The 16,492-nt window shown below is 45.1% G+C and overlaps 1 protein-coding gene across 1 annotated transcript in view; it reads left to right on the top strand.

Annotated features, from left to right (window-relative positions):
- Positions 1 to 16,492, top strand: part of LOC106744814 — a 206,166-nt gene that overhangs the window by 174,347 nt on the left and 15,327 nt on the right. The window lies entirely within an intron of this gene.

Below are 16,492 nucleotides of genomic sequence, written 5' to 3'. Positions count from 1 at the left end.
AAATCGATAAATCGCGTCTTTTCGTTAAGTTTATATTTTTCACGAGCGTCGTTAGAAATACGTAGGTTTAGAAATCCGTAATTTCGTTGAACAAAGTCACTACGATACTACATTGGTGTTTTAAATTGTGTCGCTGCGATAAAGCAAACGGAATCCCGATAAATTCGTTCGTGCCATTTGATAGCAGTTCTGCTTGATAACACTCCCTATATAACAGAGGTTTGGAGATCAAAGTCTCACGTCGATAGTTCCATACATTCAAATAATAAAAATAAGAAATATAGCATTTTTAGGTAACAGAATTCCTTAAAGTTATATACGCGTATCACGCTTTATTAGGCAGACGGGATATGATTGAATAAAATCGATACAGATACAAAATCGCTCTCGCACGAGAATGCACGTACTCTCCACACAGGATATTGCGAACGATGTTTACGGAACACTTGCACGCACCGAAAGGTCTAATGTCGAATTTAGACAGCGATCATGGCCTCTCATTGGCCATGCAGCGCGCTATTACGTCCTATCTAGATATTCTTCAGTTNCCCCCCCCCCCCCCCTCTCTTTCTCGTAAATTCAACCTGGAAAAACGGTGTGCTCTTTCACGTCGCGCGCAAACCCAATCCACGATCACGGTGAATTAGTGTGTATGTTTTATGGTCCATTGAACAATATTAATATTTTACAGGTGAGCAAATATGAGAAAGTCGGTCTTAGCGCGTTATACGCAAAATTCGTCCTGCGGTCGGCGAGCTAATATTGCGAGTTCCGTAGTCACCGTGTATGTGTGTATCGTCGCGCGAGCACGCGAGAGCTCACACGTATCGTGTGGCTGCATTGTTACGCATATCTTCATGACGCGCGCGTTCGCGTCGTTTAGATCGCACGTAATCGGCCATTTGTGGGAAACGAGAGGAGGGTGGTAAGACGAGGTAAAGAGAAAACAAGCGACGTCCGTCTAATTGTTGTGTGTACGCCCCGGCGCGTCGCCTGTACGCGCGCGCGCGCGCGCATGAGACACCGTCCGCTTAATTGTTGATATTAATTAAGCCGTATCGCGGTAGATTGCAATTAATTCTCGCGTGGGTAGCGATGCGCGACATTATTCTATCGTCCCCTTCCGCTTCTTCTTACGATACTCCCTCTTCTTCGCCTTTTCTTCCTTCTCTACCTTCTCCCTCCCCTCGTCCTCGTCACTCGTCGTCGTCGTCGTCCTCTTTAGTCACGTAGCGGCAGTAAAACCCACCGCTTCTTTATGCCACTTTAATTCTCGCTTATGCTCCCGTACGTAATTGGCACGTTGCTCCGTATCTTCGATGGAATTATTTCTCTGTACTCTGATGGCCGCTCATTACTGTCATTAACGGCCGTCCGATTTCATGAAACTCCCCGTGAATCGGCCGTCATTAACTCCTTTTCGACTCCTCGCGTGCAGTGCTTTCCCGAAAGGCCGTGCGAATATAATTTATGATGTATTTCTTCTCGCGTCTCTCTTACAAGAAAAAAAACTTATTACCGACATTTCGAAAAACCGGATTTTATTGGGCAGCACCGATGACGTTTAAATGAAAGATAAAAAAAACGTGAAGGAAAAAAACAGGATTCTGTCCACTAATTTATTTCTTCGCACTTTTATTTCCGATATGAGATGTGACCAATAAATTATCTGCCATTATAATAATTCCCACCCGTAGGTAACGGAAAATAAAAATTCGTGTTATTCAACCTCTCTCTCTCTTTCTCTCTCTCTCATATTTACTTAAATGTTTCCGAAACCTTTGCAGATGCGATCACGAACGCGATGTAAATTCATTTCGACGATGATAACAAGTATTGTCATCCGCGCGGACACAATCACGCTTTGAATTTTATATTTTATACGCTTACAAATTAGCCACTGGCATTAATATTGCATCGTTTTTCATAATGTCAGCTTTCACTTCCTATCGAATTCAAGGGCGCTTCTCGTACATTTTACTCGTCTCGGATGCTGCGATAACACCGCTCGCGTAACGTACCGGCGGTTGCCTCGTGCTCGATTTCGCAAACGGCGAATAAATTTAACCGCCGTCGAATCTCCTCATTTCGTCCTGTACGTGGCCGATGAGATCGGGTGTGCCGCGTCGGAAGGAGCGCACCTCCGATCGTTGCGCGATTTAATCAACCTTCCCTTATTAAACAGTTAGGGTCCCCTAATCTGGCTTTACACACAGCTGTTTTCTAAAATGGAATCTATTGCGGGCCCTGATGTTTGCACGCCAAATTAATTAATATAAGTAACGCGCAAAATGTTATTTTTATGCAGAACTTTCTTCGCCGATATAAAATATATATGCGAAGGAAAAATTTATTTTTATGTAAAGTCTGAAAATACTACCAGAGGAATGAAAAATATGTTAGTGCGAAGCCAAGTCCGAAATTTTAGGAAGAATCTTACACTCGATTGAGGAAATTTAGTTAAACACTTTTACGCTGGATATAAAATTAACAATTTATTAGTGTATGTTGATCTTAACTTTGATCAAGAATGCTTAGTCTTAGCATTTTATTTCTGAGAGAATTGAAGTTTGTAATTATTTAAAAATAACATTACTGAGTAGCACGTATCTTCGCAATAATTTTACTAATTGTTTATTAACGTTACGAAAAGTGACAAATTTATTTGGTAGACGGCAGTTCCGTTAAGGCTATTTTTAATAAGATTGTCTATTAATAGATCAGCACCAGTAAATAGCATTTGATTTGATTGCCGCGGAAGAAGAAGATAACCTTCGTTTCTAGCGTATCGCTCAGCCAACGATAGTTAGGTGGAAATTTCGTGCTACGGCCGGCGAGTGGTGTGGGAGTGATATATGCGATATACAATGTGGCACAAGGCCACTCCCCCAATAATCCGCTTCTCGACTCCGTGGACGTCGTGTAAATCTTCTCGGACGTCTTTTTCACGCTCCTTCTCGCCTCGACCGCTCGCGGTTGAAACGTTACGCTCGTAGCGTCAAACTGGAGATTTGTTTTTGCAATTATTTCGCCGCTCGTAACACTCGCAGCTGGTTTTGAGGTGTTCGGGATAATGAAGTGATTCTCAATGGTAGCGAGGCGAGGCGCAAACAATTCATTCGAGGGTTTCGAGAGCGGTCACGAAAAAGGAAGTCGCTACGTTCGGCGCAAGAGAACCGAGGACAATTATGGTAATATAGCTATCGGTCCGTTGGCTCCGAGTTTTTTTTTTTCTCACGAATACTGAAACGCCGAATAAAGAAAACGGACTCTGTTATTATGAAACGTCTTTGCGTACTGATGCGAAGTGAGAGAACATTTTCAATAGCACCCCAGATATTTGCGGAATTTCGTCGTTCGCGGAGAATGTTCCGTTGAAAATATTTTTACCTCGCGTTACTTGGAATATCGAGCCATCTCTAGTCGGGGTGTTTATGTAACTCCTTCCGTACGATGGATTCCGAGGCGATGCGCCAACGCTATTAAAAATTTAGGAAGGCATAGATGACAGAATGTAGCGCCGGCATCCGCTCTTGGAAGAGCCCGGTTGTTTATTTTCGGATCGCTCCCGAAGTTCCAAAGTGGATTAATGCGATCCTTATTTCGCACTAAATATTCCCCCAGAAGATGTATCACCAATTTAAGAAAATTATTCGTGAATAACGAGAATGTTATATTTTTAATGGAACTAGATGCAATTTTTTTTTATAGTAAGCAAGTTTTATCTGTTCAACGCTACACTGAGAAAAATATCCGGTCATATCTGATCGGATAATCCAATTAAAAAGTAACAAACCGATATATAATGATCAAGTACAATGTCCGAACATTTCGTTATTTCATTCGATCAAGTCTTTATCTGATGAAATTTACAACGGACGTACAAAAGATAACTAATTTTCCGATTAAATTTCATCGGTAACTGCATCGATAACTTCATCAGATACTTCGTCGGATAAGAATATCCATTGCTTGATTAGACAGTGAAAATAACAATCGGATACATCGCTTAATTGATTTATCCGATAGACATTTTTCTCAGTGTGTATAATCTTATTTCAACATATACATGTCGAGAATACGTATTTTCTCGAGATAAGAATATTCTATTTTCCGTGTATTTCCAATATGTTGTTCGTATAAAATTTTATTTAACACCGTCGTCCTCCCGACTCGCTCGGGGAAAATTGTGAGGCTCTCGCACAAAGCAGCATCGCAGTTTACGTCTGATACGCTCGGGGAATAGCTCTTTGGCGCGATCGATGAAATTTTCATTTCATGCGTCCTACGCGGGGACGTCAGGATCTCTCCCGCTTGCGAAACCGGGCACGCATGACCGAACAATCGAATCGACTTTTAAACAGGCACCCGTGCTGTCGACCTGTCGCGCACGTTGTTTGTTGGTCCTGTCCTCGCTCGTTCTGCGGAGCTTATACGCGCGCGTGCGAGTTGCCGTCGCGCGGCGGGAAAAATTTACACCGCCGTATATGCGAAAGTGGGCCACAATGCGTTTCAAAAAGGAACCTGGTAGCAAGTTCTGCCTGGACAGTGGCAGCTTTAGCGCGCATTCATGCATACTTAAAGGCCATCGCGTGCGGATTTATCTGACCGCATAAGCATATCGTGCAAATATCTGAAAATCAGCGAAACGTTCAGTAATAAATGTTGCAAACATGTTGACAGAGTTTCCTGCACGCGGAACTTTTTCATCTCTTTCTTGCATGTGGGACTTTTTCAACTCGACCGGCTACCTGATCAGCGTTACGGGCATTGGACTATTTTTCTCCCGATTTCTAATTTCCACTGCTGGCAGAATTATTGGGTCGGCACAAAAGTTCGTTCCGTTTTTTAATCAAATATGCATATATGACATTTATTTATTTTAAAATACAATCAATCTTGATTAAATATGCGCCGTTTCGTCCGATGACCTGCCATCTTTCCGGTACACTCCGGGAAAAAATAATTCCTCTGGTGTAACTGAATTTTCTATTGTCCGCACGGAGAAAAAAAATATTTAAAAATTTACTTGAGAGATAATTTTATTTTATAGAGAGAGGAAAAGTTCTCTCTTTCTCTCTCTCTCTCTCTCTCTCTCTCTCTCTCTTTTTTTCTCTCACAGAAGTAAAGTTTATTTCTGTATGTGAAATAAATCTTATATCTCACAAGTAAATTTTTAAATAATTTTTTCTCAATATAGGGATCAGATGAAAACTCAATTGTAGGAATAGAAAAATTCCTATAGGAGCTTTCTATGCAATCAATTGTTCTCAGTTGTCTTAACCGAGATTTAAGGCAGCTGAATGTGCATACGAATGTTCTCAATTACGATAGCAGAGATATCATTTCTTATCGCCGAATTTTCATCCGATCCCTATTCGATTACATGAACTGAGTTGCTTTTTTTGTGTAGCTGCGTGATCCCTCGTAGAAATTCTGGGATTTCCGATTGAATAGCTGATTAAACAACGGAACGAACTTTCGCATCAATTCAATGGTCCCACTCTCGAGTTGATTGTCGGGCGTCACGCTCATCGTTTCTCTTCTATCCTCTATATTAGTTAACTAGTTGCGCAGTACTCATCAATAACAACCAAGTCACGTCGCGTTCTTCCACCTAATAACCCTCCACATGTTTCCCACGTGCGGATCTGCGTTTCCACACGTGATGCTAAGCTGCCTGTGCGGCCAAGGAGGCGACTACAGTGGGCACATTGTCCAAAAATCGTTTCGGAAACGTAACCAATTCTATACCCTCCGACTGAAATGAACCACTGCTGCGAATGAATCAGTCGTGCGTGTCCGATGTAAACAGCGATTCGACTCCCGGCTTACATTTAGCAGTTAAACGTGTCGGGAATACGACTTCGCATTTAGCCCGACGACCAACGTGACGCTCGATGTGTGTGTGTGTGTGTGGAGCGTCCACAAGAAGCACACGTGACGATAATTGATGACGGCCGGTTGCGGACGAAATTAGGTCACATTTTTCGGACTCCCTCGGAGGGGGTCCACCGCGATTTCGGCTTGTCGTTACGCGCGTAGACGCGACTTTACGAGCGTCTCGCTCTCGTCCGACCGACATCTGGCGAGGAAACGTCGTTAAGGAGGTTCTCCCTTTGAACGGAAACCTTCGTTTTTCTGATCGGGAAACGGCACGGAGTCGGATCGTGCCGTCCGCCGTAACGAGACGGGAAGGCACGTTCGAGACGCTTTGGCGCTTCGCAACAGGCTCGTTAGTTACCGCGGCGTGTAATAATTGAAATTGGTATACCTTGGAGCACGGTACGATTAATTCCATCGTGTATTGTATAGGCGCCGCATTTAGAAGACGATATATAATCGCTACACGTGCTCCCCGATACGAGCGAGTCTCCCGATTAATTGTATTTCGGGCGATTGCGAAATTAGATCCGAATAAAGAAGAGGGCCGATGCGAGCCGAAGGTGGAGGGCGGGATGTGTGCGGATAATTGAGGTGGTCTTCGGGATCTCCAATTAGGATGACATTCGCAAAGTGAAACACACCGATCCAAGTTGAGATTCTCACGCTGATTAAAGTATGTGGGAGAAGTGTAAGTGGATAAAATTGCTGAATTTCGTGACGCTGTTGTCTCGGTTGTAACGGACAGACGTCCTCATTATCAATCACGTCTCTATTGTCGGGAGGATAATGAAAGGCGACGGAAGCCCGTGGCAAATAATGTCAATTGATTTCTGTACTCGCACGAAATTCCCTATTTCATCCTTCGCCCCCCCCCCCCCCCNCCCCCCCCGTGGGAGGCCATTAACGCGCAATTCACGCGGGTATTCTCGCGCGAGGACCAAAGGCTGTAAACCGAAGCCGCTTACCCGTGCGGACGCGAGTCCACCCGGCATTACGGCGCGGCAATTTGCGAGAAATTTTGCGAATAACTCTAGCCGTATTCCCCGGCGGAAACAACTTCGTTAGCGGCGAAATGCGAAGGGCGCTCTGTGTGCAGCCCTTCTGCTTCTCGTAGCGGCGCACGGAAAGCGACCAACGCCGTACCGCACGGGTTTCCTATAACGGGCTGCCGCCCGTTCGGAACACACAGCGTCAATTACCGGACAACAAAGCGGAGCGTGGATAAATCGCGAAGCTAATAGCCCCTTTGTTCACCTGGATCTGGAGCGGCGCCGCCGTCGCGCGAACTCGCGATAAAATAAACGGGCACAGTCCGCCGCGCCGCGTTTTATCGCACTTAACGAAGTTACTCGACGCCCATTGAATCGTAATAGGGTGTGTAAGTAGCGGTGTCGCGCGGCCATGAGCACCACCGATCCTGCTATCGTCTTAGAAGAACCCGGGCGAACGTTAACCCTGACGGTGACAGGTCCACGAGGGTTTCCTTACTTCATATTTTCAGTTTCGCGCAAGACGCTACTCTATGGCCCCACTTCCATTTTTACGGCTTACCCCACTTCTATTTCTCTAGTATTCGTTATTCATTCATTCACTTTTGACATAGTATTTATGCTACTTTTCATATACATCTTGTATTAAATTAACACCAAAATTTGTATGGATCGTTTGGGATCGTGTGAAATGTGCTAAATTTAACACACAATTTTTTACCGCGCAGACCTGAGAGGCAATTCTTAATCCGATGTTATCTCAACGTTAAGATAATGAATGTTACTCTCAGGGTTAATAAGGGAACGTCAAACCTTTGTTCGCGATCGTCTCACTGTCGGTTTTCTCCTGAGTAAACAGCTAATTACTAAAACGTGGCTTTTGGGATAGCCGTTCGCTATTCGCGCGCGCGCCACGGAAGATAATCGACGTGGCGTGACTGAGTTGATTAGAGAGAGAGACGCATTGTGTACCATGACTCACGATAGCGCAGCGTGACAATACGCCCATTTCGGCGACACAACATGTTCGGTTTTTTATTAGTCTTACATTGCACCGTCACGTCATCTCCCGACAGCTAATTGCCGGTCGGTCGGATTGCTGAACAATTTCGCGAGTCTCTCATTTCGACGGAGTCGAAAGTATTCGCCTGGTTATTACGGAGATCGCTTCTTCCTCTCGCGCGGATTAATGATCGAACCGCCTGCTTAATCGTAAACGTCGACGGTGACGGTTGATCGATGGGCCGTAGAATAGCCACGATGGTGGCAATTAAAAACGGGCGGGGTGAAGGTGACAAAACATATAATGTGTATCGTGTGTTAGAGTTATCGGTACTTGCGATTTAATTAACGGCCATCGTGACGCGAACTAATTCCGCTCCATTGTGCCGCCGAATTTATCACGCGGTGTGTTTCGCAAGAGAGAGATATATATATATGTCCGATTCCCCCGCATTTGTACTTCTCGTCGGACTTCATCGAGGTAATGAATAAGAAATAAAGAGAGAACTTCACGCGATAGGAATGACCTCGTCAACGTTCACGTTGAAATTTGAAATACTCGAGATTCGTGCTCGTCTCTGAGTTTCGGTCCTATGTTAAATCTTTAATTCTACAACAAAGATGGAGCCAAAGTAACAAAACAGGCTCAATTCTAACGATGTAATTCATTCCTATTTCGACTATGATGACGCCTGAAATTTCCCCTTTTCACTGTCTCAGGGTCAAAATAAATTCTTTTGAATATTCGTGGGAATTTAATCGAAATATCAAGAGCATTTTTAGCTTGAAGGTAGCATTAAAACGAAATGTGTAGAATTAATTATTCAAAAGAGATGTTAACAAGTGTTGTGTTTTATTAGTCTATAAGCTAGAAGCGTGTGAATCGTTCGAATTCGAATAGTTCGATAAATTCGAGTCATCGGCAATTCGATTTCGAATCGGTCACGTCTTTCGATTGCTGCATTTATATCGATAAATGATAAACGAATAGGTCATTGAAATTAAAGATCAGTTTTTCAAAACCATTTTATTATTCTTAATAAAATTATACTTGCAAGAGTGTTTTTTGCCAAACAATTCCGCATATTTCTAAGAAAAGAATTGTGGAAATGAAGTAATTAAAACATTTGTCTACATATTTAACGGTTCATTATATATACACGCATGTATCTGTCAGCTTATAAATTCTGCGCACTGGTTTCGGTATCTAATATAAATGTTCTAACATTTAGCACGGCATTTTTCCTACAGCCGATGGGATTTTTTCCCAAAGCTATGCCTCGTGCGATTAGTTTTTTCGCCCATTTAAAAACAGGTTTTCAATATCACTAAAAGTACTTTATTATATTTAGATTAGCATATAATGTAGATTTCGGGAAATCTTAATCGAATTCGATTCGCATTCCACGGTGAAAATTCCAGATTCGATTCGATCCGTGTTCGAGCATATTATTAAAGATTCAATTCGATTCAGCCACGCGGATGCTTGATTCGCACAGCTTTACTACAGGCTATCTAAATAGGCGCAAAGTATCCTTGGAGCAGCAAAGAAGCGTCAAAATTTCGACTCGGGTTCGACGGTGTCCGTTGCGGCGATCGGATCGAAATGCCAAATCCGTGCAATAAGTAACGCGAAGGGGCCGCGGATAAAAAGACCGCTTAAATATAGCGCGCGCGCGATTGGCACGACGACGTGTTTGTGGAGATGCGCGGCCACGTCGCTCGCGTCTTCTTTAAGATCGCCCCAAGTGTGACAAACATACGATCCCGGAGTGCCGGTGTTTATTCGCACGATCGCGATAAATGTCGCGGTGACGCGCGCATTTTTCCGCGGAGCTCCGAGAGATCGCGCCCACGCGGCCAACCGGACGGCGCTATTATCGTCGTCTCGATCTTGTTTGCGCTGTACAAACGCGAGATTCCATCCAAAACGCCACCGGCGGCGAGAAGACGCGTGCGGCTGCGTGCAAGAACGCGTCGCCAACTCTCCGGGTACTTCAATTATAGAATACCGCGCACCTGGGAGAAGACACGAGACCGCGGCCGAAGTTGCGTCGAATGCCGGCGCACGTGCGCGAAAACCTGCTCAACCCCTTCGGCGAAGATGTGCGATTTTGTATCGAGCGCGGGAAGTTGCACAGAAATGCTCCCGGATTTTCCCAGATACGGCATAGATTCCGATTGGAATGTTGAAAATTGTCCGAAAATAGGTTATCCCGTTACGATGTCGGGAATCGCAAATTTTAGGAAAGCTCATTATCATATTTTCAGAAAAAGAATTTCTTCTCTTTTCAAGAATATCACAAACTTGATCGGAAAAAAAGTTCATTTTGGTTAATTTGAATAATCAAACCGAAGCTTGTTTTAATTTAATATCCTTTGATCGAAGTACTAAACTTACACATGCTAGGATTCTGAATCTATGTTGAATAAATTCGATCCTTATAATACGAACTTATGATATATTTGCGGATATATAAACTGACGAAGCACTTTCAATAAATATTACTTGATTCGAGTAATTGTTTACTTGAATCGAGCACTTTTTTTTCTATGCAGATTTCCCAACTAGAATATATAATTGTTTTGGGAAATCGGGCTGCATACCAATTAGCTCGCAAGAAATTTTCCGCGCGGGTCGCGTTTTTCTCGCGCTCGCCGATCCGACGGCGTTATTATTCCGCGTGTGCGACCGCTGCCGTAACTTCGTATACGTACTTTTTCATAAATTGCGGCGCATTCCGCGCATGTATTACAATTTTCCACATTACCTTGTGTTCCGAACTTCGTCAATAGGGATCCGACCGCGTGGCGCTCGCGAGGCCGCGATTCGGATTCGCGTCGGAGGAACAGCGCGGAATTACAAGGAAGTTCAGGCTGGGCTGCATCGAAACGATGCATTACTCTGGGCGTCGTGCGATCGCGAGAAGGGGGGGGGGGGGAAGGAGGACCGATTATCGATTTCTCGCGCGGCCTTCTTCTTCGCTGGGAAAACCCCCGCGTGTCTTCGTGGTATTTTATCGGTTTAGCGAGCCCAGCCAAACCGTCGTCGACGTCGAGTTAACTCGATTTATAAAAATTAACTTATAAGTCAAACACACACGCGCGCTGCTCCTCCGCGGCCGTTTCTCGCGTGCGAGGTTTCTCCCGCGTCCCTGGAAACTCTCGCGGGACTTCAACTTCGGTGCTTCACTTTCTCCATTTAACCGGCCATTTATGGACGACGCCGGTGTTTTAACTCTTAGCCGCTTTTAAATACCTCGGGGGAGCCGTCTGGCCTCGGTTAAATTCGGAGTTAATTCTCGTAAATTTTCGGACTCCTCTGCATCCGCGTTAGGGACGGAAGGCTACTTAGGAGGCTGTGCGAACACGCTCGGGACGACGGCGGGACTGTGGGCGATTTTCGCGCATTCGGCGCGATCGGCACTTTAGATGAGTCTACGACGCGTCTCGCACGGTTTATCTTCGGGCCTCGCGGCCCGCTCAACATACCTTGTGAGAGAATCGAAGCCTGCGAAAAAGAAAAGAGGACAAGAACTCGCCTGTAACCCGCCGCACTCGCGTTTTCATCGCCGGAATGCACCTTTCAGCTGGATTTGTTTTTATCGCGACGCCGGCGCATATTTTCGTGACATGTGTCCTTAGCATGTCGCATACATAATTTACGCGTCTTTGTCCCGGTAATTATTGCCACGACTGACAATGGACAATGGCGCGTTTAATGTATCATTATGAAAAGAAATATTCGTTCATCGTGCATTGTCGTCGGCCGCGAGACGCGGCTTTGTGGAACGTCGGTTATGAAATATGGATATACTGCAGTAACGATACAATGAAAGGCGCGCGAGAAAGAGAGAGAGAGAGAGAGAGAGGGGAGGAGAAGGAGGGAGACACACCGTCTTACATACTCTCGTCGTCACACATATCGTCTGTTTACCATCTATTGACAGCCGCGCGGAGGTATGGGTAATGCGATATGTGCGGAAAGCGAACGCGTCGGCCGATGAAAATGCGCTTTTCGCCGCGCTTCTCGCTGGCGCGACGATTGCACCATCGTGGTTAGATCCTGCGCGCGAACAATTGGCCGAGTCTGGGAGGAAAAGAAAGCGGGGATTCCTCATTCACCGTTCTGCTTCCCGTGGATTTTCCGAGCGAAGGGAAAAAGTCAGCGCGAGCACGTCGCGCGTCGACACCCGCGCGTAAATCGCGTGGTATAATTTTCCCCGAGGTCTCTGTTTACGGCCTCGACGACTCCGAGGGCTCGTTTCAGGATCGAAGATCGGATTAGGTCGCGACCATGGAGCCCTTTAAAACTTGCAAACGTCGCTGCCTTTCTCCCAATAGTCCCGGTCACGCGCGGAAGAATATGGTCACCCGAGGCGAGACACTCGATCGCGCGCGCCGTTTCCGCTGCAGGAAAATCACGTTGCGACGTGGACTTCGGCGCTGCTAGAGCGAGGTGAGGAAGATCGAGGGACGGGGAAGGTATCCGAGAAGAGAGCTCGCCACGAAGTCTCAGCGAGTCGTGGGCCGATTGCCAGGAAACTCCGCCAAGAGAGAAAGGGTTCTCTCGGAAGGGGAGAGGCTCCCTGCCGCGCTGGCTGCACTTTTCGAGGGTCTCGCTTCGCCTTGCCGGGGCAAGACGGCTCGCCAAATCGCGTGTACGAGTTAATTGAGTAATGCCCGTCGTCTGTGACGCAGCCGGCTATTTTGGCGAAACGGCTCCCGTCTTATCGTGAGTCCTTTTCCCTCGGCTGGCCGCTCGTTCATTCATATCGTACGACGGGTCCGTTGAAGTTTTAAGGATTGATATCATTCGACTCACTGATAAATTAATCGACTTTTTCTTTCTCTTTCGATGTATCGCATATATTCGCTAACTTATTGCTTGTTTCTATTGTTTTCCGATCAATGTTGTACTTCGTGAGAAAAAAAGAAACCCCCTTTGAATAGTACACGTGTATTAAAATAACATTGAATTCGGTAAAGTTACATCAGTACGTCGGTTTCGATTGCCGTTATCGCGGATCGCGATATTATAAGTGAACATATCGCGATAAATTCTTGCGATTTATTCTCGCGCGAATGACTTCTGGCTGGTAAAATTGTTCTGGCTAAGTTCGCACGAAGCGATATAATTCCACGAGGCTTACGAAGATACTCGTCCGATGGATATCCCGACGGTTCGTTTAGAAAAAATATGGACTGGCGTCGGGGAACAATAATTCAATAACTTTTCTCGTGTTATTCTCATGCATTTAAAGAGCCATTAAAGATTATCGTCGATCGCCGTTGAGACGTCTTGTAAATCTTTGTTTGCGTTTGTTTTTTTTATACTTATTAATGTAATGCGCACTTGGAAACATGATCTTCGAAGCGAGTTATCGCGGATGTTTACGCGTTGGAATGATCCACTGTTAGATAATCGTCGGTATTAATATTCATATCAGTCCGTACGACTCGATCGCACGCAAGGCGCGCGACCGTCAAGCGGCCGATAGAATGTCGACAGTGCGAGAATGTAACGCATGTCGGAGTGAACATTGCTGAACGAATGATTTATGATCATGGATCAATTGCGGACACGGGAATTTTTCTCGGAAGCCTTCTTTTTTTCTCCCTTTCTCAGAGGCATGCCTCTTTCCTCTCTTTTTTTTTTCTTTTTCTCCCTCTCGGCCTGCCGGAAAGTTTCGAGTGAATTTCCTCGCGATCGGGCTGCTCTCGATCTCCGGCTGCCACGCCGGTTAGCTGACACTGAGTAATTTGTTATTTCCGCCCACACGTGGACCGGGCCCGCCAACGAACGTCGGCCGTCTAATAATAGGTCGGCCAATTCGAGGACCGGCGTGCTTGATAAGACTTCTGTTTATTAAATATATTTTTATCTGTTCACCTCCGACGACGAATTGTCAGTGTTTACTTGGTATCACGATTAGATCGAGGGAACGTGTGGGAGGTATCATGGGAGTATCGGACGCGAACTCGCGGACTTGCTTTCGCTCGATATCGCGTCTTGGAGTCCTTCAAGTAAGAGTCTGACCATTTTCGATTTCTCACTAATTGGCCCGGTGTCTTATATGATAAAAAATGACGGATCTCGTGTTGTTTGCAAAATGTTAAAGAATTTTTTGTTCGCCTCAATCCGTTCGATTCCACGCCCTCACGAAGTTTACACGTAACATACGGTTATTAATATATTTATATATAATAAGATAGATGACATATATATGTATCCGTAAAAAAAATGTGCCTGAACTCGATATATTGTAGACCCTTTTCACGGATACAGTTATTCTAGTGACGACGCAAACGTGACTTTTAATCGAAAAAGTCAGAGGTCGCCGGACTTTCATTTGAGGGACTCTAATCGCGTTGGGAATAAACGCAATTTATCGGCTATCTTGCGCACCGGGATAAGAATCTTTCAAAACACAGTCGTTCCCACCCATACACACACACGTACACCGGTTTCGACTGGAATCCGGCCGAGCCTTTTCCTTCACGGACGCACGATAATGATAATAATAATGACAACCGGCCGAACACGACGTCGATTAATTATTCGCGGCGATGATTTTAGCCCCGCGAGCGCGCGCTTATCCACGCGCCGTTCGTTTCGCTTGTTTACGCCGAGAATCGCGCCGGTGAAATCGAGCCCAGCGTCGTTTGAAGAAAGCGTATGTTAATAGCCGTCTGCTGTTTTTCAATTATAATCTGATTAGGAGCGATACGCGGAGCCGCTCGTGCAGGTGAACTGTGCTCGTTCGTTCGCCCGTGCGAAGCGTAACGCGATTCGTCACGTACACGGTGTCCCGTTGTCACCTCCGTGCGATGATTTGCCGGCGACGGTCGTAACGAACCGTGTGTGACGTGAGCATCGAGATCTCTCTTCCTGTCCACGCTTACGTCCGGCGGAATGCTGTTTGATATGCCTCTCGAGGCGAAAGCCGGCGCCAAAGTGAAATGCTTCTCGCGCTTAGCCGGTGTGTACTACACGGGTTAGTGACCTATTACAAGGTTGACCACGACCAGACAAATCGCACTTGCATTTGTACACACGTGTATCATAATACTGCATTCTCGGCCGGCGAGCGTTAATAACCATCGGCTGCGCTTTTTAGGTCGCTCGATAGCTTCGTTAGCATTTATTGTTTATTCTATTATGACACTTGTTAATGCAGACGCTCGGTGAATTATAATATGGACGTAGTATGTCTAGACCGAGCGTTTGCCTTTACTTAAGGAGTAGAGGTCGAGATGCACGTGGAAAAGAATGCAACTCTGTTTTTGCGTTTTCTCTCGTTCGCCTTCTACAGGCATCCAGACAAACTTGCGTACTCGCATAAAGGGAAATTGATGCGGAAGGAACTGATGCAGAAGGCAATTGGCCAATCATGTGTCTAATATAGAGGACCTCCTTTTTCTGCACCGGTCGTGATTGGTTGATTTCTTTATGTATATGCAATATGCGATTATGCAAGTTTGTTCGGATAGGCCTATAACTTTCATAAATTGAGAGGAAAAATATCGGATAAAGAAAATGACATCTTCTAGCTAAGAATTGTATCGGTTTGAAAGTATCGTTTTTTCTACATATCCAATATTTTTTCTCTCAATTCATAAATTCTAGAACAATAAGAATTTGATATTTTCAGAGGAACTATATAGAATTTCTTCATGTAAGGACACATCTTATTCTCACGTAAGATTATACATTCCTGCTTGTATATAAGAATGAAAGTCTCGAATTGACGCTAATTTTTTGTCCGTATACGCGTACATACCGACGCACTCAAGATCTCTAAATCTCGAATTACGAGTCCGCGTGCGCGTCATTGATCAACTTCGTTGATCAGGTCGATCGCTTCACGGCGGATGGACTCCGGATGGATTTCAATATCGGTAGCGGGAGAAACTGGTACACGTAGGAATTATTAGATGTTAACGCGCGTATCCGGTGAATTGCGCTTCACGGCGAAACGTGACTCGGGCGCAAGGAGTCTCGAGCCTGCTCCGAGTCACGTACGTTTATTTTCTAAATTGTGAATTATTTCATGTTTGAGCGATTAATGTGCGCGCGCTACCTTGCAATTACATTGCATTACACGTTCGCGTTAGCGAGCCCTAACACGATGCATTTTTACATGCGCGCGCGTAAGCACGCAGCGCGTAATAACTTCTTATCAATTCACTGTTTACTCTAACATTCGATTAAGAAGGAGCGATCACACGTCGTGGAATGCAACGTGGTCATTATGCGCGGTACTATAATGTAGCGTGTCCACGGTACCGATAATTTATTCTGATACCTATCGCTGCATGTATCTTGCCGTACGTATCTCTCTTTTTCCCCATTGATTTGTACAAAAGCACCGAGGATATTAATTAACGTACGAAACGAATTGTCGTTGAATGATGTAACGCAAATATCTGATTACGAGAATCACTTTCGGATGACCCGGAAACCTACTCTTTCCTTTTTAGCTTGAACGAAATTATGTAATTGTTATTGCGATTAATGTACATCAACTGCGTTGTAACGCGCGTCCAATGTCAAAGTTTATCGCGACAAATCACAGGTAACGATAAAAAACAAAGACTTACGTTTATCGGAT

The sequence above is a fragment of the Dinoponera quadriceps genome, unplaced genomic scaffold (genome assembly GCF_001313825.1).
Source record: "Dinoponera quadriceps isolate SergipeBrazil2010 unplaced genomic scaffold, ASM131382v1 scaffold1308, whole genome shotgun sequence".
Taxonomy (NCBI): Eukaryota; Metazoa; Arthropoda; class Insecta; order Hymenoptera; family Formicidae; genus Dinoponera; species Dinoponera quadriceps.
This window is presented reverse-complemented; position numbering and strand designations above follow the sequence as displayed.